At 41.9% G+C, this 26,655-nt stretch overlaps 1 protein-coding gene across 3 annotated transcripts in view; it reads right to left on the reverse strand.

Moving 5' to 3' along the window:
- PAPSS2 (3'-phosphoadenosine 5'-phosphosulfate synthase 2) overlaps positions 1-26,655 on the reverse strand; it is a 75,802-nt gene that overhangs the window by 31,489 nt on the left and 17,658 nt on the right. The gene's annotated exons all lie outside the window — the stretch shown is intronic.

Here is a 26,655-nt window from a genome sequence, read left to right on the forward strand (position 1 = left end):
GAGAGTTGGGTAGAGGGAACCCATAATGGTGGTTAAGAAAAATGTTGAGAACTACCCATGTACGTTTTTGGTGTGGTCATTCAATTTCTTAAGACAAATGTAATCCAAGCTGCTGAACTATAAAAGTCTATGGAGCCCTTTAAACACCACACATGCACACCCATCCGAGATAAGAAAACACCAGTATTCTTTGAGCAAGACCCAGAGAGTCTCAGGAAACTCTGGGCTACGTAAGGGCAACTTTCACATTCTGGAGCAAATGAAATCACCTCTTCATGCCACCTCATTTGGGAAGAATAAACAAACAAACAAAGGGGGATACAAGTAGGACTATTTGGAGGCTATGCGAATGATGGGTGTGACGTGCTCTGTAAATGGCAAAGTTTTCTATCAATGTGGATGCTGATGATGATATTGAGTGTACACCCCAGCAGGAAAGGCTGGAGCCCGCTGGATCAGGACTGGGAAAATCACTTACAGACCATGGGTGGGGGGAGCCCCCTGCTGGCCCCAGGTACTGAGAAAGGCAGCGCACACCAGTGGGGGCAGACCTGCTGGCGAGGCATGCAGCGCCCTGAGCCCTGCGAAGGGGCCAGGCAGGCCCGGAATGGGCAGCATCAGAGGGAGCCAATAGGAAGATGTGGAAAGCTGGGATCAGCTGGATCATCTAACACCTTCCAAAGTTAGATGCTCTCTTATCATCCATCAAGCAAGCCGGGTGAGATCCCAAGACTAGGAAGAGGTGGGATACAGTCGCACACAGAACGCAGCAAGTCAGCAGTGGTGGCTTTCGCTTGTGGGTACATAAATGGGGCAAAAGAGGCTATTTCTCGAGATATCCTAGCAGTATTTCCCCTGGTGAACAAATCCCCTAAAGGTATCTCAGTCTTTTGTGTCAAGTATACTTTATAGCTCAAGGGAAGCATTCCTTTTTTTTTCCCTATTTCCTTTTTAATCAATGCCACTAAATTCAAGAACTTTGAGTCTGGATATCAGGCGCAGAAGTCAGCTCATCGGTTCATCCATTCACTGCTTCAGTGGATGTTTATGTAAATGATCTCTAACAAGAAAATAATTCTGAAATGTCCTAAATTAAATCACAGCAGGCCAGAGGATGGGGGTTAATCAGGTAAGAGCCACAGGCCAAAGTCAACAAAAGACTGCTCACATTCCTGAATATGTGTTGAAATTTTGAATCAACTTACAGGTTGCTTTCTTAAGGGGGGAAAAAAAAAGCCAACCACCAGATGCCACCACATCCTGCTTATATATGAACTTTCCTGACTGTTGTCACAGCCCATCAGAAGTAGGAACTATTTCTTCCTTCGGGACCATACACCTACCCTAGAACTGCTCCTACTTCACCTTTACCTGCCCTCCCACAGCCAATGTAAATTCTTTCAAAACAACTTACATCTTTCTTCCCCAAACCCACTGTACAAAAGAGCCCATCCACTCCGGGACCAAGGACATGTTCACACTCTCCATCTAGTCCTGCCACTGGCGCTTTAGACTGCATGGCCCAGGGCCTGGTCCTTTTTCTGGCTAGCAGATGCCCAATAAACCCTTTCTTTCTGAAAAGTTTTCCAGTCGTTTAACGGCTCCTACTATGTGCAGGGGTCCATCATAGGCACTGGGAATATAGTACTACTAAACAAAGCAGAATCCCTGGCATCATTTTGAGGGCAAATACAGCCAAAAAGATCAAGTAACTGGAGCCCCACTCCTCGGAGGAGGTGGAGGATCCCATACATATACCTGTATACTATAGGAGCATACACGAGTACAAGGAACACCTGCAACTCAATCGTAAAAAGACAATTCAATCTTTAAAAATGGGCAAGAGATTGGAGCAATCACTTGACAAAGGAAGATACATAAAGGGCTGGTAAGCACAAGAAGAAGCACTCAATGCTCTTAGTCATGAGAGAAATGCAAATTAAGACCAAATGAGATGCGACCGAAAACGTCCAATGGCATTCGATGTTCTCTCATGTTGACAGTGGAGGTGTAAAATGGTCCAACCATCTCTGAAGAAAACCTGGCAGTTTCTTATAAAACTAAGCATTTACCAGCCCTATGACTCAGCAATTGCATTCACAGATGTTTACTCGAGAAGTGAAAACATGTCCATAAAAAGACTTGTACAAAAATATTCTTAGCAACTGTATTTGGACAAAAACTGAAAATAACCAAGTGTCCGTCAATAAGAAAATAGATAACAAAACAAACAAATAAAATCTACACCAAAAACACCTTACAAAACCCCAAAACTGTAGAATCCGTATATGATGGAATGTGCTCAGCAATATAAAGGAATGGATTCCTGATACATGCAACATGGCTAATAAAGAAGAACATTTTGATGAGTCAAAGAAGTCTTACATAAAACAAACAAACAAACAAAAACCTACATATGATTCCATTTATGTGAAGTCCCTGAATAGGGAAAACTAATTTACTGAGTCAGAACAGCAGTTGTGTCGGGGTGACAACGCTGGGCTTAAAGGACACAGGTGTGGCACTCCGGCTGGAACCCACTGCAGGTGTACTCCAGAGGGACATTTCCTTGTACGTAAATTTTACCACATGCGAAAAAGAAAAGAGCCACTTAAGAAAGTAAGCAAACCAGAAAATAGATGAGATTCAGATGGTGGAGCTATACGGGTCCATAGTGTTGCTTTTATGGAGAAGGGCTGTGGTCCCACTCACAGTATATTATTTACGGGGCTGCTGCCCACCTATCAGTGCACACGAATGTGCGCCGGAGCTTACTTTTCCTCTCCTTTGGTGGTCTTGTCTCCCTCGAGGGAGAGATCCAGAATAAGTTCCAGGCTTTGTTAGTCTTCTGTGGGAACTTTGTTATGATCTTGTTAATCATCTCCCCAACAAGTGCGTGGTTTTCAAAAACAGTTCAGAAACGACCAGAAGGAATTACTCTAAAAGTATTTAACAGTAGTCCTGACCAATATGGCTCAGTGGGCTGGCATCTTCCATCCCGCAAAAGCGAAAGGTCACCAGTTTGATTTCGGGTCAGGGCCCATGCCTAGGCTGGGGGTTCAGTCCCTGGTCAGGGTCTGTACAAGAGGCAAATGATCGATGTTTCTCTCCCTCTCTGTCTCCCTCCCTTACCCTCTCTCTAAAAAATAAATAAATAAATACATACATAAATACTTTTAAAAGTACTTAATAGTTAATCTCTGAACTTTGGGGTCTTACCAGCTGAATCTTAACTATGGGGGTTTGTATAGATTTCTGTTCCTCCTGCAATGTGTAAACAACTAAAGTAATTTTTTCAGATAGCCAAGTACCGGGATTTTTGGTTCAGGAAGACATTTTGCTTCTTATGTCAAATTTACCCTTGACTTACTTCAAAAGGCAAACAAATAAAATAGAAGCAGATGTTCTGAATGATATTTGAACTGCCAAGGGACCAGGTAGCTGAAAACTTCTCCTTGCTGAGCCCTCTACTCCCTTCGAAAGAGTATATAGTCTCCTAAGCTTTGAAAGGAAAGTGGAAAAGGGATGTTCTCTATGAAAAACAAAACACACGTTAAAGAAAAAATCCTTGCCTCCCTGTGTGTGGAAACAGCACACAGACATTTCCGGGCACCTCGTCTAAAACTGTCACTTAGCAGGAAGTGGCCTGTAAACCACCAAGTTGGTGCTAAACTCCCTTTCCAGGTGCCTAAGGACAGTTTTGCAAATCCCTACCTCTTTCCAGCTTACTGGCTCAGAAAAACTCCCCTCAGCATGTGTAGGAGCAGGATGAGTATGGGTCTTGCAGTCAGGCAAGCCTGAGTTTAAAACTGCTTTGCAGCCTACTTATTCTGTGACCCTTGGCAAATCATTAAACTGCAGAACCTCTGTTTCCTGCTCTGTGAAATGGGGCTGTGGATGAAAAAAGGGCCGCGTACTAAACCAGACAACTCAGGGGAGGTCTGCATGGCGGCCTTACAAACTCAGACTTATAGTAACTGCATAGGATGGTCTGAACTTAAAAATTCCTAACTAAAAGCGAGACATGGCAGGTGGTCACATTCTAGGCCTGCATCATCCTTGACAAAGGTCAATCTTCTGAATTAGTGTTTCATGTTTCTTTGGGTAAATTCCAGGACGTGGAATTGCTGGATCAGAAGGCAGATCCATCTTTAATTTTTTGAGGAATCTCCATACTGTTTTCCACAGTGGCTGCACCATCTGCATTCCCACCAACAGTGCACAAGGGTTCCCCTTTCTCCACATTCTCACCAGCACTGGCTGTTTGATGCTTGATTGATTGATTGATTTAAAGTATATTTATTGATTATGCTTTTACAGTTGTCCCAATTTTCTCCCTTTGTCCTCCTTCATTGGGTTCCCCCTTTCCCTCCTGCAATCCCCCCTTAGTTCATGTCCATGGGTTGTGCACATACGTTCTTTGGCTTCTCCATTGCCTATACTGTTGTTAACATCCCCCTGTCTATTTTGTACCTACCCAATTATGCTTCTAAATCCCTATACATTTTCGCCCATTCTCCCCCTTCCCCCTCCCAGCTGGTAACACTCCAAATGATCTCCATATCTATAACTGTTCTCCATATCTGTTCCTGTTCTGGTTGTTTGCTTTGTTTTTGCTTTTGTTTTTTAGACTCAGTTGCTGATAGTTCTGCTATCTCACTGTGGTTTTAATTTGCGTTTCTTTGGTGATTAGTGATGTTGAGCATCTTTTCATATGTCTATTGGCCATATGTATGTCCTGTTTGGAGAAGTGTCTATTCAGATCCTTTGCCCATCTTTAATTGGATTGTTTGGTTTTGGTGTTGAGTTTTATAAGTTCTTTATAAATTTTGCATATTAACCCTTTATCAGATGTATTGGTGAATATGCTCCCCATTCAGTGGATTGTCTTTTTATTTTGTTGATGGTTTCCTTTGCTGTTCAAAAACTAAGAACATAAGCACCCTATGTTATTTGCAGCACTTTTTTACAATTGCCAAGATTTGGAAGCAGCCCAAGTGTCCATCACTAGATGAGTGGATAAAACAACTATGGGACATTGGCACAATGGAATACTACTTGGCCATAAAAAGAAGATAATATTACCCTTTGCTACAGCATGGATGGACCTGGAGAATATTATGTTAAGTTAAATAAGCCAGTCAGAGAAAGAAAGATACCATGTGATTTCACTCATTTGTGGAATCTAATGAACCAACTAAACTAACAAGCAAAATAGAGACAGACTCATAGATAGAAAGCAGGATGACAGCTCTGTGGGGGTGCAGTTAGGGGGTGGAGGGATGGAGGAAAAGGTAAAAAGACTCATGGACACTGACAACGGTGTGGTGATTGCTGGGGGGGAGGGGAGTATAAAGGTGATAAATGGTAATAGAAAAAAATACAATAAAAAATCAATTTTTTACCCCTGGCTGGTATGGCTCAGTGGTTGAGTGCTCGCCTGCGAAACAAAGGGTCGCTGGTTCAATTCCCAGTCAGGGCACATGCCTGAGTTGTGGGCCAGGTGCCCAGTGACGGGCTCATGAGAAGCAACCACACATTGATGTTTCTCTCCTTCTCTTTCTCCCTCCATTCACCTCACTAGAAAATAAATAAAATCTTTAAAAAAATAATTTTTTGAAAGGGTCAATCTTTACCTTAAGTTAGCCCTATCTTTAGAATGTCAGAGTAATTTGTTTTTTTTCCAGACTGCTCAGGATACTCCCACTCATCAAACTAACCTCTCATTGTTACCTTGTTCCCTGAATGCCACCTGTCTGTGCTATAAATGTTCATTGTTAACTGTTCTACACCCACCGATGTGAAAGAACTGTTTGTCTCTCCATTTTATTATTTATCCAGCTCAGAGATCCCTCCACTTTGCTTTCTTCTGCCTCCCTAATCTATCACCAATGGATTCCATGCAACCCCCTTTAGTCCCTTCCTTCAATTTTAATATATAAAATAAGCTGCAAAACCGCCATCCTCCAGATCATTTTCTCATTCCGTTGGGATTTTGCTCCCTGGCAGCTATTGTCAGTTTAGTGCAAATAAACTCATAATTTTTTTATAGGCTTGGATGTTTCTTCTGTCAAGTGGGCTAAGAATAGTTTCCTTACAGGGTTGCTGTAAGGATTAAATAAAATGATCTTGTGTATGAAGTATCAAAGAAAATGTAACACACAGTAAGACGTTGAATCTGATGAGGCCCGGGTGGCATTGAATCTGCTCTAGAGAAATCCTGATAGTTTGAGGTCTAAGCCACCCAGACTTAGAAGCATTCCAGGGGTTTGGGTCCACTCTAAGGCAAGTCTGCAGAGGTGGGGCTCACAATCAAATCGGACAGTGGATAGGACAGCCATTGGTTTGGGGTGAAGAGTCACACACACACCGTCATTGTTGCTGCTCCAGTTGTCATTATCTTTGGCCCAAAGCCCAGCCGGTATGTCTGCCCATCTGAGATGCACAAGTCTGAAGCCTCCTCATTCTACCCCAAACTTAGTGCTCTCCTACTGTCTCAGTCATAACCCTTAGTTTTCAGTTTGAGGATGGCCTTTGCTCAAGAGCTGTTAGAGTTGGGACCTCCGCACACAGCCCAGGATTGCAGCGTGTCTCTCTGCCCTGTCCACTCCTCCCGCATTGATGATGTGGAAAGGGGAGTGCTGGGGGAGGGCGCTTCTGGATCTCAGGATGGGGTAGGCTAGGTCAGGGCAGACACCCTCAGTTGTGATGGGGATAAAGCTTCAGTGGGGCATCCTTGGAGCCAAATTCAAGCACATGTCACAGGGAGTACTATTGTGAAAGGGGGACACTGGAGGAACGTGGAAGCTGGAAACCACATGTCAAGTTATGGCTTTCCCAATGCTCAAACATTTATTTAACATGTGCATAATCTAATCAATAAAAATTGAGTAAGCGGATTTGAATTCATACTCTCCTGGCTCCTATGCAGGGACAATCTGTCTCCTTTGAACTTGGCCCTGATTGCTGCTGATTAAAAGTGTTCCAAACCTCCATGTCTTCAGTGTGCAGGTTGAAAATTCATTTAAAGATTCATTTTCAAAAAGCAGCAACTTTAGTAATTGCTCTCTCAGGCTCCTAGTAGAAACTCCACTTTCAGATGCATTATCTTGCTTATTGCTCAAAACCTGGGAGTAAAGGAGGCTGGGCATGGTGACCTGTTTACAGATCACACACTGCTGGTTGAAGTCCCACACCTGGAAGATGCAGGACGTGGAGCCAGGCTTCCTGGCTCTTAAGTGCAGGTCTCACTCCTTTCTAGGCACAGCTCCTACTTTCCAGTCCCAGCTGGGAGGCGTCTGTGTCACAGCTTCCCCATTGTGGACTAAATGACATCCTGTATATTAAGGCTTTTGATACTATGTAAAATTCTAAACAAAAAACCATTCTCCATTTTCATTAACACGAGTAGCTTCAAAGCTTTTACCGTTATCAATCTTTATTTGTTTTTCTCCCCTTTTAGAGTATTTCCTTGGGGTGTTAACCTAAAGTGAAATAATGAAGTATTAAAATTTTATAAACTGTTTAAGAGATCTCACTATGTATCACCAGTTCATTTTCCAAAGGACAAAGCCAAGTTACCAGGCTACCATAATATACCTGTTTCTAAATATTCCAACTAATTTGTTGTATTTGTAATTGTACTGTTTTCCCCCCTCAATTACCTTGCTTATTTAATTACTAGTAAGAGTACGTATTTTTCCATGTAAAAAGTTACTTACGAATTTGTGTTTGTCTCTTTTGATATTAATTAACTGCAATCTGGACAATGACCTCAGCCATTTTTTCTTTTTTGTTTGTTTTCTTTTTAGCGCATCTACTATTTAAAAATATTTTTGGCTCTTTTTCTGTATTTCGTGTAGCAAAATTTTAATTCAGTATATTTGTTCACTTGCTTTCCTCTTGATATGTACTTTATTATATATCACATAATATATATATCATATTAAAGGTTATTTTAAGAATATATAAAATATCCCTGTTGTCTTTGATGTCTCCCCATTTGATCATTCAGTATAGCTGGTCCAAATATGCTCTTCAAACTTCATCCGTCTTGATACGATTAAACTTTATGAACTTTGTGACACATCTGACCATTTTATCATGAGTCATGTGGTTATATGGATCAACTTTGTTATTTTCCATCATTATATCCAGTGACTTCAAAATATGTTCTATTATAATTCATTTCCGTATTTGAAAATTTTGAATAGTTTGGATCTACTTCTAGAATTATTTTTTTTGGTTTTATTTATTTATTTAGAAAGATGGGAAAGGAGGGAGAAAGAGAAGGACAGAACATCAGTGTGTGAGAGAAACACTGACTGGTTGCCTCTCACACGCCTGCGCATGGGAAACCCACCTGTGACCCTTTGATTTGCGGTACCACGCTCAACCCACTGAGCCACACCAGTCAGGGCTAGAATTCTTATGTATGGTTCTGATCGTTATTATTCTGTAGTATGTTTTAAAATTTTGAAGATAAAAAGCTCTTTTACAATTTTTTTTCAATTTTAGTTTATTTTTAATCTCATTCTCCCATGGAAATAAAATTATTCAAGTTTGGTTAAGAACATGCAATGCCTCACTCTGATTTTCCCCTGCTAGTCTTGCTAATTCTCAAAGAACCTCAGAAAAAGGAATCATCACCCCAAAATGTTCATGGTAATATTATTATTTAAAATAGTGGAATCAGAAACAATCAAAATGCCCATCAATTAAATAGATTATGGCACATCCCTATGATGGATATGCATGCCTATATTTATTGATGCAAAAATGTGTCATCATATACACCCCAATGAGGAAATAGGTTACAAAGTAAGTTAATGTTAATTCCATTTTAAATATATGTATTTTTATGTGCAGATATGTGTATTTTTATATGTATAAGGCTACAAAGAAAAACTCTGAAAAATAAAGGACAAAATGCTAATAGTAATTATCTTGAGGGTTAGGTAATTCTAGGTAATTATTTTTCTTCTGTCTCTATATTCTGATTTTTCTATATTAAACTTGAAAATAAATATATTTTTTCAATATGAAGAATTTCTCAACCAGAAAATGATGAGCCAAGTGGTCTGATGCTCGAAGGGTAAGAGATGTGAACGCAAGTGAGTCGTGAGGTGCAAGAGCACCAAGAGAACCACCACCAGCTGACACCAACAACTAGAAAACCATTAACTCTGCACCTTGAAATAAGCCTTTGAGACAGCTTGTCCCTCTGTAATACATAATGAAGTACAGTCAACTCTAGCGGACGACCTTTAAAGAACAGTCCATGTCACTTGATCACGGGGGTTGTTTTTGGCGCTTAGTCATTTCATGCAGAGAAAAACTGCCGGTGGAGAAGCTTTGGTGGCTTTTGGAAGTGGATATCACCAACGAGAACCTCTGTTCACTCTGCCGTACATACATTCTGTTCAGGAAGCTGGAGCCTGAGTCAGCTGGAGGCGCCTCACAGGAACGAACCTCTCAGAGAAACGTGTCCTTACAATCTTAGTACAATATGTAAACAGCTGAACAGCAGGAAGGGAATCTTACTCAACTTTGATGCAATCACTACCCATTGGGCATTTGAGGTTCAACTCCAATCCTGTGGTTATTGGCAGATATGGACGTTTTAACTGAAGAAGTGTCATTGAAGTTAAAACTTTCCAAAAAGAGTTTCCATTGAGGACAATAAGGCTCTAAGGTATCTACCTAAAGAGAGATTATAGATTATCTGAGAGAGCTAAATCGAATTTCATGAATACAGTTTTCATTATAAGCTGTACACACTTCTTATCTTGCTAACCACACCTCCCTGAAAACCACCAGCTTCATGGGGACATACTTTGTGTTAAACTACTCTTGAGTTAAAAGGGAAGTAATCGTACCAAGTAGCCAGCGGCAAAATACCAGTTGTGAGAATTGAGACAAATGAGCTGACAAATTCCTGAAGAGAACAAATTAAATCATTTGTCAAAAACAGTTATTGGACAATACAGAAATGACCCAAATCTGGAATTTATAACTTAAAAGTATGAGTTCAGGAAAAGAGTTTTAGGATTGGTGTAAAATTTCTTTAAGACCAAAAATGATCATTTTCCACCAACTCCTAACACAGAAAAATTTAATAAAGAGGCTAAAACTATAAGTAAGAAAATAAGTTAAGGGGAAAATATACCCAATAACTAAGTTGATTTGACTCTTGGAAGTCACCACCACGAAATAAACCACACACTGATGTCACACGGACAAGAATTTGAATGTTGTGAAAAATGACAACAAAGAAAACACAGGGGGAGGGCAGAGTTAAGGCATCCTTAAAAAATTCCACATGGCTTTGCTTATTAAAATATTTACAGTATTTACTTTTTTTTTTTGAAGCGTCTTAAAAACGTGCAAATTGTTGGAAAACCCAGGATGGCAAATTCAGATAGTTTGGACGCATCATTCGATGTTTGCCAAGGTAAGTGAAGAAGCCCATCTCCTCCAGGCCTTGTACGTGGTATTGGAGGTCCTCTAGATTCCGTGCCTGTGAGGCAGGAGGGTGGCGGATTTCCACATACTGCTCAGAACTGTGTGCAATTTTAAAATGTATGAATTATTTATTTCTAGGATTTTTCATTTAGCATTTTCAGACTGTGGTAATGGAAACCATGGAATGTAAAGCCGCAGATAAAGGCGGGGACAATTGAAATAGTTCTGTGCTTTCGGTCTTGCTTCTGCTTATGTACCCCAGGAGTCTGCCAGGTTTTCCTTGGACTGCAGCTTCTGGGTGAACTCACTCAAAAGCTCACCAGGCTCTTCCTCTGGCTCTAGTCTCCACCGCACTGTTGGTGACACCCCCAGACCCCAGCCTGTCCCAAAGCCCCCAAAGCACAGGCACACTGCTCCTGGGCACCTTCCTTCCTGGTCAGGGGTCCGTGTTTGGCCCAGCTGGGACTTCATCACCTAGGAGTCAGAGAGAGGCTCTTACATTTCAGTAGAGAGGGAAAAAGGAGGACAAAAAAATGAGATCCGAAACTCTTAAAGGGAAAAAACCCTCAACAGGGCTGTTTTGTGTTTCAAAAACAGGAAAATAGAAGAGAAGCTACTGGACAAAGTTTATTGAAGGGTAAAAGAGTAAATATTTTTGGATCAAATAATCCTAAAATTGCATACTGCCCTGGAGTGCACCCAGGATGGAAAATTACATGGCTGGAGAAGTTGGGGGTGTATGTGTGTGGAGTTACTCCCCAGGATCTTCAGGAGAGGGGTATGTACGCACCCACAGGTGCTCCTCCATCTCCAACCCTGGACCCAGAAGCCTCCTTTGGTGATGTGGATGGGAAGCGCTCACACTCACACTCACACTAAGAAGCGGGTGGAAAGATAGTGAGGACAGGGGAAATTTAGATTTCATGGTTACACTGGGAGTAGCAATATTCCTGCTGTGTTATATTGATATTTTATTAATGTTCCCTTATAAATAAAAATTTTTAACAATTAAACTTTCCCAAGTCCCAAATAACTAATTTCCAAATCATCTTTTGGAACATGATTTGCTCTTAAAATGGCTGTGAGGGCTTATGGAACCCACTGACCTCATTCCTCTCTGATTATGTATCATTGATCCACAAGTCTTGCTTTGCCTCACAGTGTCTCTCACATAAAGATCTTTCCCCCAGTTCCCAATGTTAACACCCTGACTTGGATACTGTTTTGATTCCTATGATTTCCACTTGAGTATTCAGGCCTAGGTCCACATTATGTGGCAAGCAGGCCTTCAGTGGTCTCAGTCTTGGTCCAGAACCAGGTGCCTCATCTGTGCCATGCTCTCCAACAGACTCCTTCCTCTGAGTCCTCCTGGTTCATTTTCACTTAGGGCACCTTTCATCCCTCAGGCCTTCCTGATTCTTTGTCTTCTTGACTACGGTTTGGAGGCTCCTTCTGGCTGCACTGCCCTCTGTTGCTGTGGGTAAATATCCCCCTTGGCCTGGCCTGGCTTTTTGGACCTTATTCCTGAGCACAGCCCCCCATGGTCCCTCCTTCTGAACTTGCTCTAGGTTGTAAAGCATCCATCAAATGTTATCTCTCCCTTAGCTCAGAACTCCGTTAATGATCTCCAGCTCCATCACTTCCTCCCCCAACTGACAATCAGATTAACTTTCCAAAACACTCTGTAATCAGGCTACTTTTATATGTAAAATCTCAGACCTTTCTCGTAGCAATATTTTATTGGATGTAGCTCCCCAAGCAAGGTAAACAAAAGAAAAAGTAAAAAAATGGGACTACATCAAACCAAAAAAGTTTTTGCACAGCAAAGGAAATCATCAACAAAATAAAAAGACAACCCCCAGAATGGGAGAAAATATTTGCTGATACATCTAATAAGGGGTTAATATCCAAAGTTTATAAAGAACTTACAAAACTCAACACCAAAAATACGAACAACCCAATTAAAACATGGGCAAAGGACCTGAATAGACACTTCTTCAAAGAGGACATACAGATGGCCAATCAATAGACATATGAAAAGATGCTCAATGTCACTAATCATCAGAGAAATGCAAATTAAAGCCAAAATGAGATATCATCTCACACCTGTCAGAACAACTATCATCAATAAATCAACAACAAACAGGTACTGGCGAGGATGTGGAGAAAGGGGAACCCTCGTGCACTGTTGGTGGGAGTTAGAGTGGGGCAGCCACTGCGGAAAGCAGCATGAAGATATATCAAAATATTAAACATGGTTCTGCCTTTTGACTCAGAAATCCCACCTCTGGGAATATATCCAAAAGAATCCAAAACACTAACTGGAAAGAACATAAGCACCCCTATGTTCATTGCAGCATTATTTATAGTCACCAAGATAAGGAAGCAGCCCAGGTTTCCATCAGTAGATGAGTGGATACAACAACTATGGGACATTTACACAATGGAATACTATTCGGCCAAAAAAAGAAGAAAATTTTACCCTTTGCAACAGTGTGGATGGACATGGAGAACATTATGCTAAGTGAAATAAGCCAGTCAGATAAAGACAAACGCCATATAATTTCACTCACATGTGGAATCCAATGAACAAACTGAGCTAACAGGGAAAATGGGGACAGACCCACAGATGGAGCGCAGATGACAGCTAGTGGGGATGGGGGTTGGGGGTGGAAGGATTGCGCAAATAGGAAAAAGGACTGATGGACATGCACACAGTGTGGTGATTGTGGGGGAGAGGAAGGTATACGGGGACTAAATGGTACTGGAAAAAATACAATAAAGATTAAATCTAAAAAACCTTTCAATGGCTTCCTTTAACTACAGAATCAAGTCCTGATTCTTAGGATGCCCTTAAACAACCTCTGGTCCTCACCGGCACATGTGCTTTAGTGTCAGTTCTCAGTAGAATAGCATATCCCCAACTTCAGTTACAGGACCCTTTGTGTTGTGTGCTAAAGTCTTCTTAAAGCAAGAGACCTAAGTCTTCTCACAGACGCCATGACAGAACACGGCCGAAGTAGTCCGAATGTTAACATAAACACAGTTCCCATTCACAAATGCATTTGTAAAAATATTCTTTGAAATCTGCATCAAGGAACTATATATAATAATTTGTGGTTACAGTTTCTGATGTTTCCCGTATTTTTTGAGAATCAATTAAACTGATGCTACCCAATGCATTTCAGTTAGTGCTGAGGTTCGAGTCATCACTTATATATTAAACTGGACACACACAGTACACTGCTTGGATCAGTTAAATGAGTCATATACTCTCTGAGCACATCCTTACATGTATTACTCCATTGCTTTTTCCTCCACAAATATGACATAAAGGATCCAGAGATAGCCAACTACAATGTGTATTACTGTGAACCAAGAGAGTCCTACAGCTTGAAATGGTCTGAAAACACCATTCTGAAAAGTTTACATCAAAATGCTGACAAACATTGCTTATTCTCTGTTCAAGTACAACTAAATTAAACATTTATCTGCTACGCAGCCTGTGCTCCATGTACCGTGAGGCAGAGTCCTGAAGTAAGAAAGGTCACTAAAGCCATCATGCTCTGGAACAAACAGAACCATAGAACTTCAGTGCGGACATTCCTGCCCAGTTCAAAGACCTCCTTTCATGCAAAATATTTTGATGATTCAGTTAGGAGAACTCAGGAAATGAAATGAGATTAGCAGGCACAGTCTCCCATTCGAACCACAAGAGTGGACGCTGAGAAGCTTCTCCCTCTGCGAGGAACAGCCAAGTAAAGGGCATGAGTAAAGGGCAACACAGCGAGAGTGACCGGTTGTGCATCCTGGTTATTCCAGCTGCTGGCTGCATGCCCTTGAGCAAAGCATTTAACCTCTTAGCTCCTTCATCTGTAAAGTGATTTTTATGACAGTTGCTGCCTTACTGAACTCTTAGAAGGATTAAATTTAAAAATACACATAAAACAGCACCATCACTAAAGCCATCACTAAATGTTAACTAGAGTAAAAAAAGGTTGTTATTAATGCTTATTAAAATATTTGTTATTACTAATAAAAGAATTAGAAGAAGAATAATTAAGTGAAGGTAAGAGTTAAAATTATTGACATCCTCAGTGCTTCCCTCTGCTCAGCCTTCTCCTGCCACGCCATGTGTAATATAGAAAGAAATCTCACGATTTCCCTCAAAACGCAGGGGCATTCTTTTTTATCATCCAGCTGTAAAAGCTCCTCACGCCTGGCAATTTCTAGCTCTGCACAGGGCAAACAGCCTATGGCCCTCTGCCCACGTGCAGAACACGCAGCTGTGTCCATTGACGAAAGCATGCGCAAAGGGAGCTGCAGTGGTGGGTTCCTTACCTGTCACAGAAACGAAAGCCATGCCGGGGCCTCACAAAGCTCAGCGGGGCGTGGCATGACTCAGCCCATCCACCTCACAGATGGCAAACCTGAGGTTCAAAGATGTTAAGTGTTTTGCCCAAGGTCACACAGCTGGTCACTCGGATCCATTTTAAATGACATAATTAAAAAGATGACATCAAATTCCAACAAGATTAGATAAGTGAACTTTTAAAAAATTCCAGGAAGACTAATGTTCAATTTCCTGTTCAATGGTCACTTCTCTGTTAAGTGGGAAGAAGCTTTCATGTATTTAGAATTTGGATCCTTTGCTTAAGTGGTTTAGTCTAGTAAGTAAATTAACCAATTAAAGTCCAGAATAAGAGCAACTCACATTATCTTTTTATATATGTGAGTTTGTGTTCCCACCTAGGTTATAAGTGTCACAAATTCATCATTTTCTATACTTCTTTTATTCCTTTGGTTAATTTTTTTTCAAAAAATCTTCATTGCCCAATACTGTGCTAGGAGCTCTGGGTACCATGAGGAAAGAGCTCTGGGCTCCCAAGGCCAGGTGCCGGCCTCATCATCACGCAGAAAGCACTCAGAAAATAGTAATTGATTTAAATTATCTAAAGCCATAATGAAAAGCTTATTAAAGCTGCCAGCTTCAACCAATAAAAAATATAGTACATCTATGCACTATTTAGGATATACTTATACTCACTTATTGGCTATTTATCTGAAATTCAAACTTAACTGGATATCTTATTTTATCTGGCACCCTAGTAGGTGTTTACTTCTCAGAAAATAAAGCGCAGCCTTGCACTGATACATACATACGCCGTTTGAACACTGATGTTCATCTCTGCAACTCATTGTTTCTTATACTCCATTTATAAAATTCTCTCTTTAGAAATTCTTTCCAAAGGAATGCCTTTCTTCTCTGGTCTCAATCAGAGGGGAAAAGGTGGCTTGAAAGTCTTGGTCTATGAGCTGCTAAAAACAACTACGTTATAGGAGAACAGTAAGAGTCATCTTAAAAGACGAAAGTTTTACAACCACTTCTCAAAGTTCAGACATAATAACTTTTCAAAGTTTACATAATTTTTCCAGCAAGACCTAATATCCTGTATTAAGCACATGCTGCTTTCACACATTACCTTGAAATCAGTGGTGAGCTAGTTCAGTGGCTAGGGGGTGGCTGGCGTGGGACACAGAATCAGGGCGTGGGGGTGGCTGGGGGGTGCGGCGGGGCATGAGGGTGATATAAAGACACTGGGGGGAAGAGAAGGCAGTTTCAGAATCAAAGAAGACCGAACTCAGACATTCCTACATAGCGAGCTAAACCCTCCCCCCTATCAACCAATAAGCAAAAGAGCCTTTTTGTTGGAAAACTGCCACTCTCCTGGCTGGCAAGGCTCACGGATTCCACAGTGGAAAGGAGTGTCTGGAAAAAAAGATGAAGTTCTACAGAGGGCAGTCTGCACATTTAACTTTTCTAAAATGCTTTTAGAAAACAATTTTAACCTCTCTGCCCATATGTACACAACCAAGTCTGTCATTTAAAAAGAAAAGGAAAGAAATCTTCCACTCAGATTTGAAGACCGTTAAAATTACTTATTTTCCAGAGCAGGAAACACAGTGTAGGATGCACCCTACCGGAGAGGAACTCTCGCTTCTGAGAGGAGATGTAGGCTTCCTCAATACTCGCTCCCTCGTCATCACAGCCCAGATCCCACCAACTTCTGCACTGTCCTAAGAAGGTCAGGGAAGCATGCAGCAGCAGAACGCCTCATTTCACCGATGATGGAGTTTGGGAGTGGGGGGCCCTACTGATGACCCTCCACTTCCATCCAGGGAGAGGCCCAGCACTGACCTCCTATCAACTTCCTGGCATTGGGTTGCTGACTCCAGGCTAGGAAATTGACTTTTCTTTTTCCTGTTAATCAGTAGCCTCTCCTTGACTGGCGTTCAGGAAGCAACTGACAGAAAAGTGAATTGGCGAATACTTTCTAAAAAACAGAAAGTGAGTTGATATTTCATTTCTTACAGACAGCCAGTTAAGACTCAAATATAGGAAAGAAGAATTTCTGGTATAGGAAAAGCAAAAATAAAATAAAACAAAAAACTCAAAATAGTCTTCAGCTTTCTTCACATTCCATGTGACAAAAGTAGCGCCTAACCAGTTAAAGCCAAAGATATACTAACAAAATAACGTGTTAAATTCTCCTCACAAGAGCCAATTTAGCTTTTAAACATGTTTTTGAAATGGAGGGTGGGGGTGCTAAACCTACACAGGATTTAGACAAGTCAGGTGAGCTAATGGGACCACCTGGCAAAGCCCTCACTCCAAGCACAGTAAACTTGACCTAGAAACAAATCTCTGGGGAGGGATGAACCCATATATAGCTTAGTGACAGTGATGCTTGTCTGCTGGTCCAGCTCCTGCAGCCTCACAACTAATTCCTTGAAAGGGACAGAAGAAAGGCAGAGACGGATCAAAGACCTGCCTTACTAAGGAGCCCAGCTGGGCACTGAGGCCGAAGAGAGTGAGGTGGAGAGCATGCGCCCTGAGTCAGGTGACCTGGGCTCAAGGCCTGGCTAGACCACAATGCCCTGCATGACTTGAGGTAAATGCATTTTAAAGCTGCTTTTTACCCATCCCCAAAATGGACAAAATAACACCATCTCCTTCATGGGGTTGTTACAAACGTTGAAAGACACCCAACTGCCATTCAACAGCAGTCTGGTAAATAGGTCATGGTGTCTTTACACAAAGGAATACTACACAACAACGAGAATGAACAACTCACTACAACACACAACAAGGGTAGGTCTTACAGACACGACAAGGTCGACACGGAATAGTGGAAAATTGTAACAGGGGATTGTAACCCACCCCACCATTCTTTTGATGTTTCTGAAAGTGGCGACTCTAATATGGAGCTTGTAGATACACAGCACGTTTGTATAGGAATCCTAGAACTAACTTCAAAAGATACAGACTTCGACCTTCAGGCATCCCGGCTCCGGGAGATTTGCTGACCTTCAGCTGTGGATCCAGGATGACGTGTAGTGAGGATGACGGGGAGCCAGGGGCACTAAACCAGGATGACGCACACAGGACCATCACTGTCCCTATCAGAACGGACTGTGCTCATCTGCACATACAGAACTTTCCAACCCCCTCCCTCGATCTCTTTGTTCTGTTCCCCTCTCCCTCCTTATGAAAACCTCTGCCTCCACTGAGATGTGGGGATGGGCTTTGACATGTGAGTCTACACCCCCATCTTCCAGATGGCCAGCCCCTGAAAACAAACCACTTTCCTTTACATCAGCACCTGCCTCTCAAGTGTTGCTTTTCGTAGTGGCAGGCAGCCGGACCTGCTCTCGGTGACAGAAAGAGGCCAGACATGAAAGGAGTACCTGCTGTAGGATCCCATTTATTGAGAACCCAAACGCAGGCAAGCAGAAAATGTGTAGTGCTCAAAGGCAGGGCAACGCCTGGCATCTCACACCATGAACTGGACCTGTCACGAGCACATGTGAGCCGCTTCCTGAGGACTGAGACAAAGCTTCAGAAGGCTGGGAGGACAGCCTGACAAACATGGCTCACCTTTGAACTACAACTGGAATGACAATATGGTCTACATTTAATCACACACCCATAGCGACTTTCCCACAAGCAGAAAGAGACTCCTGCAACGATTATTCATCTAGTCAAGTAAAAACCCTAGGTTCTGCTGGGAAAGGCTAGGATTTGTTTGGGTTTTTTTTTTAAAATATATTTTATTGACTATGCTATTACAGTTGTCCCATTTTCCCCCCTTTATTCCCCTCCGCCCTGCACATCCCCTCCCACCCGCATTCCCCACCCTTTAGTTCATGTCCATGGGTCGTGCATGTAAGTTCTTTGGCTGCTACATTTCCTATATTATTCTTACCCTCCCCCTGTCTATTTTCTACCTACCATTTATGCTACTTATTCTCTGTACCTTTTCTAAAACAGAATTAACCTGACAGTCTGGCTTCAGTCTTCAATGATCACACACTAAAGTTACTGTGCAACTCTGTATTTTGCTGTATGTTGTTGTTAATATGAATTGACACAAAGTGATTGTAAATAGATCCAAACTGGCTGTGCAGGCGGCATATTCCTTCTTTTTGAAGGGAGGGAGGAACGGGGATAGAAACATCAATATGAGATAGATAGATTGATAGGTTGCCTCTCACATGACGCAACTGGGGACCTGGCCCACAACCCAGGCATGTGCCCTGACTGGGGATCAGACAAGTGACCTTTTGGTTCACAGGCCGGCACTCAATCCACTGAGCCACAGCAGCCAAGGCACATTTTGGGTTCTTTTATCCTGTTTATTGATTTTGGAAAGAGGAGGGGGCAGGGGGGAGAGGGAGAGAGAGAGAGAGAAAGAGAGAGGCACTGATGTGAGAGAGAAACATCAATCAGTCGCCTCTCCTTTGCTCCCTGATCGGGGACAAACCTGCAATGCAGGCACGTGCCCTGACTGAAAGTGGAACCTGCAACCTTATGGTTTATAAGACAATTTTCCAACCAACTGAACCTGAACCACCTTCCAGGTCTACCTTTTTAAATACGATGTAGTATATGCAAGGCGTTTTCTCTGATTAAATGGAAGAGTTTAAAATAGTTACTAGTGAGCCTGATTCTCAGACCATGTGTTTAAACCTTCGTGAATCCACATGAAGATGAAATAGTTCTGAACACAGTTATGCCGTGTGGTCGTGAAACAAGCTGGCACATGAACGCAGATCCACACCGGAGAGCTCTGTTCTCGTCAGGTGACAGAAGCAGAGGGAATGCAGGCATCTTCCCCCAGCCAGCTACACAATTTGAAATACTCCACACTGCCCTCAGAATCGATGGGGAAAGCACAACTGCATCTCGGGGCTTAAAGCCCTCCTGACCTTCTGCCCCCATTCCCTGGGTGGGGAAGAGAGGCTCCTACATGCCCTGCCTTTACTCTCGGCACAGTCGGCGGGCTGAGCTCCCCCGCTGCACCTCTCCACCTGACCACGTTTGCCTCTGTGCTCCTCTTCCTGACGGTACCCAGTTCCCTAACTGGGGAGCGTGGCAGCCGCCCCGCTTTAGTGTCCTGCCCATCTTCTGATATCTGCACTGTCAGTAACAGCTCCTTTTGGTGCAGATGGCTTGACACTGACGGTGGGACTATTCTTTATCACCCCCTACCTGTTCTTAGTGAAATTTTCTTTCTTTTTCTAACTTCTTCTAAATTTCATAACTTTTCTCAAACACAAATATTCTGTGTGACTACCACACATGTGCTTTCCATCTTAAGGACTCAATCTTAAAGCTCCAACTCAAGAACGGAGAACAACTCCCATTGAGTTAAGGCTGTTTTATGGCCCTAGGAAATCCTGTCAGAGTGTACACTGTAAAAGTGTCTTGTTTGAATGTTAGTTATTAAATCTGCTTCCTCCCCCCCAAAAAAATAAAGAGTCTTCTTGGTTCCACTGGAAAAACAAGTCTCAAGACTATGCCAACTGGATCCCGTGCACCTACCCAACAGCTGTCCCTTTGTTGACTTGTGCCAGCAAGACAAGTGGAGGGAGCTGGAGGGTCATGCTTTGCTCTTCTGCAGACCCGAAGGAAGAGCTGACCTAGTAAACCTTAAGCAGAGATCAGTTATGGACACCGGCTATCGGAATGGAAACCAGATCAGGTTTCCTCTTCCCACTCCTCCCCTCCCTTCTCTCTTTTCCTTCCTTTCCTTCCCTCCCCTCCCTTTTCTCTCTTTCTCTTCCTTTCTTCCTTCCTTCATCTCCTTCTTCCTTCCTTCCTCCTTCCCTTCCCTTCTTTCTTTCTCTTTTTCTTTCTTTGTTGTATAGGGCATTTGTTGAACTTGGATAGAAATGTAAACGAGTTTCTTTGAATTGACACAATAAAAATAAGATTTAAAAAACATGGATGTCATTTACATTTTCCAATATTACACTTTAATTTCTTCTGTGTTACTTATATAGACTTCATTTTTTATGGCAGCCGGAATGCCAGATAAAGTCTGAATACAGACATACTAAAGACAAAAAAAAATTATTCAACTAAATCAAGCAATTTGAACGTTGAAGATAAGACTTTATGACATATAACGCATTCGGGTGCAGTGCCGTTGGCTGATGAATTGTGCCAGATGCCATGCGAGTTATGCTCGCTAACAGTAGAGGTGGCCCACCTCACTGGAGGCACTGTAAAGATCCGATAGTTCACTGAGTGGGAAGGAAGTGCCACTCAATTTCTCTTCTAAACTAACCAATTTGATTCATCTGAGCGGTCAACCTATAACAGGAATAAGGAGCTAACCATACATGATGACATTCGGCTGTATCAACATTTCAAAAACTGTCTTCAGACTGTCCCTTGATATAATATGGTTTTCTATGAAAAAAAAAGTGGGGACAATGGCGAAATAAGCTTGGGAAACTCTAAAAGGGTTGCCAAGAATGTGAGCTTGACCTTCTGGTATAGTTAAGTTTCCTTTCCAGTAAAATGAAAAAAAAAAAACAAAACCCTTACTATAACAGATAGGCTTTATCTTAATTTTTTAAATAGTTTGGCTTCATTTTGCCCTATTGAGAATGTTATATATGTAATACTGTATAAACAAATCCTTGAAAATGATACCATTTTGCAATGTGAAAAGTTCTTTACCTTGTTTATTCTATTGCAAAAAAAGAGAGAGATTTAGTTGCTATGTTACGATTTTTGTTTAGTTATATAGAAAGTTTTCCCTTGGAAGGAAAAAGTGGGAAGAGGAGCAAAGGAGAGATTAGTCAGTATAAAGTGTTTTGACCCTCTCCATTCTCCCCCAGCACCTCATACCCACAGCTACAACGTAGTCATTCTGATCTAAAAAAATGAGACACTTCCATTCCATGAAGCCCCATGATCCCACGAGGCTAAAGAATAGGTCCCCACTGTTTGAACACCCTCACTGTAAAGGTGGCGAAGGTTAGGTCTGGGGTTCACTACTTTTCGAGCAGCCCATTCCACTGGTGTTTGGCCCAAATTCACCTCCCGTGGAGGCAATCCTGCTGCTAGGTGACTCCTTTGGCTCTCAGTGTCCACTTTCCACAGGAGAGGCCTCAGGGCCTGACTTTGTTCAGCAACAGCGAGCCCTTCCATCTGTACAGAATGCCTTATGATTTAGAGGATGTGCTTTTACGCCACTCTTGTACTTGGTCTCCACAGTCCCGTGAGGAGCAAGCCCTGGTGGTGCTTCCTGTGCCCCATCCTTCGGCGATGGGTATATTGGTCCCACATGTGTCTGTTCCTGCAGCAATCTGTCCTTTTGAGTTACTATTTATTTGACCATAAATTATTAACATGTGGCATGTTTAATGACTTCTCTTTGTGCAAGCAAACAATGAGTAATAAATATTATTCTTCTCTTTAAGGCAGAGCTTTGCCGCCCTGTAGCTTAGCCTTCTTGGTTATAAAATGCCTTAAAAAATGTGAGGGTCTGGATGGGTAAATATCAGACGTCCCCTTTCCCCATAAGTTGAATATTCCTATGTCATTCTCTAGTCTTTTTCCTTTCCTCTTCTTGTTTCGAGTCACTCAAATTATCCTTGAAAATGATACAGAGCATCTGGTCCAGAATCATATCCCTTCTTCAGAAGCCTACTTGTGTTAGCCATTTACCCAGCTGTGCTTCAAAATCCTCCATATCCCTTTTCGTAACAGCCCCAAACTGGAAACAACTCAGATGTCCATCAGCTTGTGAAAGGATGAACAAACCGTGAAGTACCCGTACAGCGGAATAGTATTCAGCTGTTCAAAGGAATGAGGTAACGAAACCTGTTGCAACATGGCTGAACCTTGAAAACATTGTGCTCACTGAAAGAAGCCAGACACAAAAGATCCCATGTTTTCTGATTCTATTTGTAGGAAACATCCGCAAAAGGAAAATAGTTAGAGACAGAAAGTAAACTGCCAGTTTTTTTGGGACTCAGGGAAGGAACAGGAGTGAATGTACAAGGAATCTTTTTGGTGTGATGGAAATGTTCTAAAGTTAGATTTTGGTGATAGTTGCATAACTCTAAATTTACTAGGAATCTTTAAATGGCACACTTAAATTAGGTAAATTTTATAATATGCAAAGTATATGCAACGAAGCTGTTTTAAGAACAGCCCTTCATATTTTTATTCTTTGATGAAAAACTTGAGTTAGCCCACTTCATTCTCTCATTCAGAATCTCTTCAAATTCTTGTAGCGGTTCTAAAATACACAATCTTTGACCAAAACTATATATAATGATTCATTTTAACTCTAACATTTATCTTACATGTAAAAACACCCCCTGGTTGGTAGTTTCTTTATTTTGATGAGACTGTGGTAAGCACGGCTTCAAGAATTTCAAAGCTAGGACTGAGTTGGGTAATGCTAATGAATGCTGAAGTTGAGGCTCTGAAAAATGTGTGAGTAAGTAACTGTGGTATATTAACACGACGGAATGCTACTTTATGGCAGTTTCTGAACCCTGGCGCTATTGACATATTGGGTCTTGCTGTGGGGGCCGTCCTGTGCACTGTACCCTGGCTAGCAGCAACTTTCCCCCACCTCCTTGGGGCAACCAGGTAATGTCTCTAGACATTACCAAATGTTCCCTGAGGGGCAAAACGACCCCTGGCTGACAATTACTGCTGTGCAGCAAGGAGAATGAACAAATTGTAACCAAACACAAACACCGTGGACAACATGGATGGCTCTCATTAATACAACTTGGGGCAAAAGAAGAGTGTATGATGTAAAATGACATTTACATAAAGTTCAAAATCAGGCAAAACTAATCACACGGTTAGCTTGGGAGACAGTCTTAGCGACTGGAAGGGGCTGCTAGAGTTCAGGGAGTATGCTGTTTCTTAAGTGAGGTAGTGGTTACACAAGGGTGTTCCCTTTATGCAAATTCACTGGGCAGCACATTTAAGATTTATTTAATTTTATATGTATACACTATACTTTAATAAAAAGTTTAAAAACACGGACCACTGCTGCTATTGCAAAAAGAGGGCATTCAAGGTGATTCAGGAGCGGCCCAGCACCTTTCTAACAGGATGCTCATTCATCCCTCCACAGACCCACCGTGGCTCCTTCTGGCCCACCCCAAAGTGCAGGACAGAAATCCAGTGTGTTCCAGTGATGAATGAAAGCTTGTTCCTGAGCAACTTTGTTACCCTGGTGCCAAAGCCAAGAAACCCCCATCCCAGCCCATTTTCAATTCACACTTGCCAAGCGTAGGCCGAAAATTGATTTCAGTGTGAAATTGACCTAAATGAAGCCAAACAAAGTAAGGCTCACACCAGTGCTAAAGCAAACACGGGTCTCTTTCCCGAACCTGAGAGCACGACCAGTGCCCAAGGTGGCAACTTCTGTCGTCAGGCACAGTTGTGGAGAATGAACTGTGCCGACTCAGCCACGTTCTCAGTCTCACGGGGCTCCTTGTGACCAGCAAACTGCCCTTGCAGATAGTGGACTGGGTTCAGGAGTGTAGTATTCGCCATAATGACCTTTGATCTAGATGGAGTTAGGTGACTGCAGACCTAGGCCCAGTGACCCAATGACTAATGAGTTCATGCTCCAAACAACTTAGCTGAAAACTTCGAAGTTCCAGGAGTTACTGTTAGCCTTCAAACCTTGTGCGTGTGTGTGTGTGTGTGTGTATTCATGGATAAATAAATAAATAAGAAACAATTTTCCATGAGTCCTTTGTGTTCTGCACATCTTGTGAGGTGGGCACTAATTGCCATTTATTCCAGACTAACTTTCAAGGATTTTTGTATAGTGACAGCACTGGACGAAAGAGATAATGTCTACTTCCAGAGTAAAGCGTCAGCCTTCCTACTGCCCTTTATAAAAGACTCAGTTTCCCACCTCGATTGGTGTGGCTCAGTTGGCTGGGTGTCACCTGGCAGAGTGAAAGGTTGCCCATCTGATTCCCAGGGCACACACCTGGGTTGCAGGTTTGGTCCCCAGTCAGGCAGATACGAGAGGCAACTGGTTGATGTTTCTCTCTTACATGGATGTTTCTCTCCTCTTTCTCCTTCCCTCCCTGTCTCTCTAAAAATACATACGTAAAATCTTAAAAAAAGACTCAGGTTCCCTCAGCTTAGAGTTCTTTCCTGTAATGTAACTCACTGCTTGTGTGATTGTAATCCAAACACATCCATGCCACCCCCAGGGGAGATCAGGTGCAAGAGAAACAAACACCCATGCTGTTCTTACTTCCTGCTGAGCTATGAGTAATACAGTCCCTCGTCTCGGACTCAGGAGCCTTGTGTTTTCCGCCAGCATTCATGAAACTGTGGCAAGCTAATTTATTAAGATTGCAAGTGGAATGAAATCATAGACCCTTCACAGTACCGTGACTATATAATAGATAGATAGATGATAGAGTTATCTGATAAAAGTAAATCTCCTACCCAGCCACATAGTTCTCTTAGTTTACCATGTATACTTCCAGAGAGAGTCTATGCATTAATAAATATATGTACTTTTTTTCTTTTTTCTCCTCAAAGTTACCAGGCTATAGATACTGTTTTGCACTTTGTCTTTTTTTGATTAACAAAATTCTTGGAGTTCTTTCCATGTTGGTATATTTAGGAAACACCTCATACTTTTTTAACAGTTGCAAATTAGTCCTTACTATGGAAATATTATGATGATAAAATAGTACAGAATATGTACTTATACAATCCTCCTATTGATTGATACTTAGGTTGTTTTCAATCCTTTTTTGTAACAAAACGCTGCCAAGAGTATCCTTGTACATACATCATCTTACCATTGGCAAGATTTGCACGGAAAAAAGTTCTAGAATTTGAATATATTCATTTTAATTTTGATATTTTTAAAAATCTCTATGGAGATTGTACTAAAGTACATCTCCACTGGCAACATATGAGAGCGCTCGGTCTCTCACGCTGCACACAACAGGTTGGCCCGAGTCTTTACCTACGCCCCTCTGACAGGTGAAAAATTAAATCTCGTACACTGAATTTCTTAAAAAGAATGAGATTATTTTTCTCACGTTGAAGAGCCATTTGCATCTCCTCTTCTGTGAATTTCATATTCCTTCCCCACATTTTTTTTCGTACTAGATTGCTGATTTTTTTAACACTGATTTGTAAGAGCGCTGTAATTTGGAAAGCAGCACTATGTCCTCTATAAGTTACAAAATGTCTCCCAAGTTGGTGTTGTTGTTCGTCTTTTGACTTTTTCTTCTTTCAATTTTTAAATTATTTTATTGTTGTTCAATAACAGTTGTCCACATTTTCTCCCCACCCCTCTACCCCACCCCAGTCAAACCCACCTCCCTCCTCTGCTTCCACCCCCCCCCTTGGTTTTGTCCATGTGTCCTCTATAGTAGTTCATGAAAACCCTTCTCCCCACTATCCCTTCCCCCCTCCCCTCTGGCTATTGTTAGATTGTTCTTAATGTCAATGTCTCTGGTTATATTTTGTTTGCTTTTTCCTTCCGTTGATTATGTTCCAGTTAAAGGTGAGATCATATGGTATTTGTCCCTCACGCCTGGCTTATTTCACTTAGCATAATGCTCTCCAGTTCCATCCATGCTGTTGCAAAGGGTATAAGCTCCTTCTTTCTCTCTGCTGTGTAGAATTCCATTGTGTAAATGTACCATAGTTTTTGGATCCACTCATTTGCTGATGGGCACTTAGGTTGCTTCCAGTCCTTGGCTTTTGTAAATTGTGCTGCTGTGAACATTGGGGTGCATAGGTTCTTTTGGATTGGTGTTTCAGGGTTCTTAGGATATAATCCCAGCAGTGGAATTGCTGGGTCAAAAGGCAGT

Source organism: Desmodus rotundus, chromosome 4, assembly GCF_022682495.2.
Source record: "Desmodus rotundus isolate HL8 chromosome 4, HLdesRot8A.1, whole genome shotgun sequence".
Classification (NCBI taxonomy): Eukaryota; Metazoa; Chordata; class Mammalia; order Chiroptera; family Phyllostomidae; genus Desmodus; species Desmodus rotundus.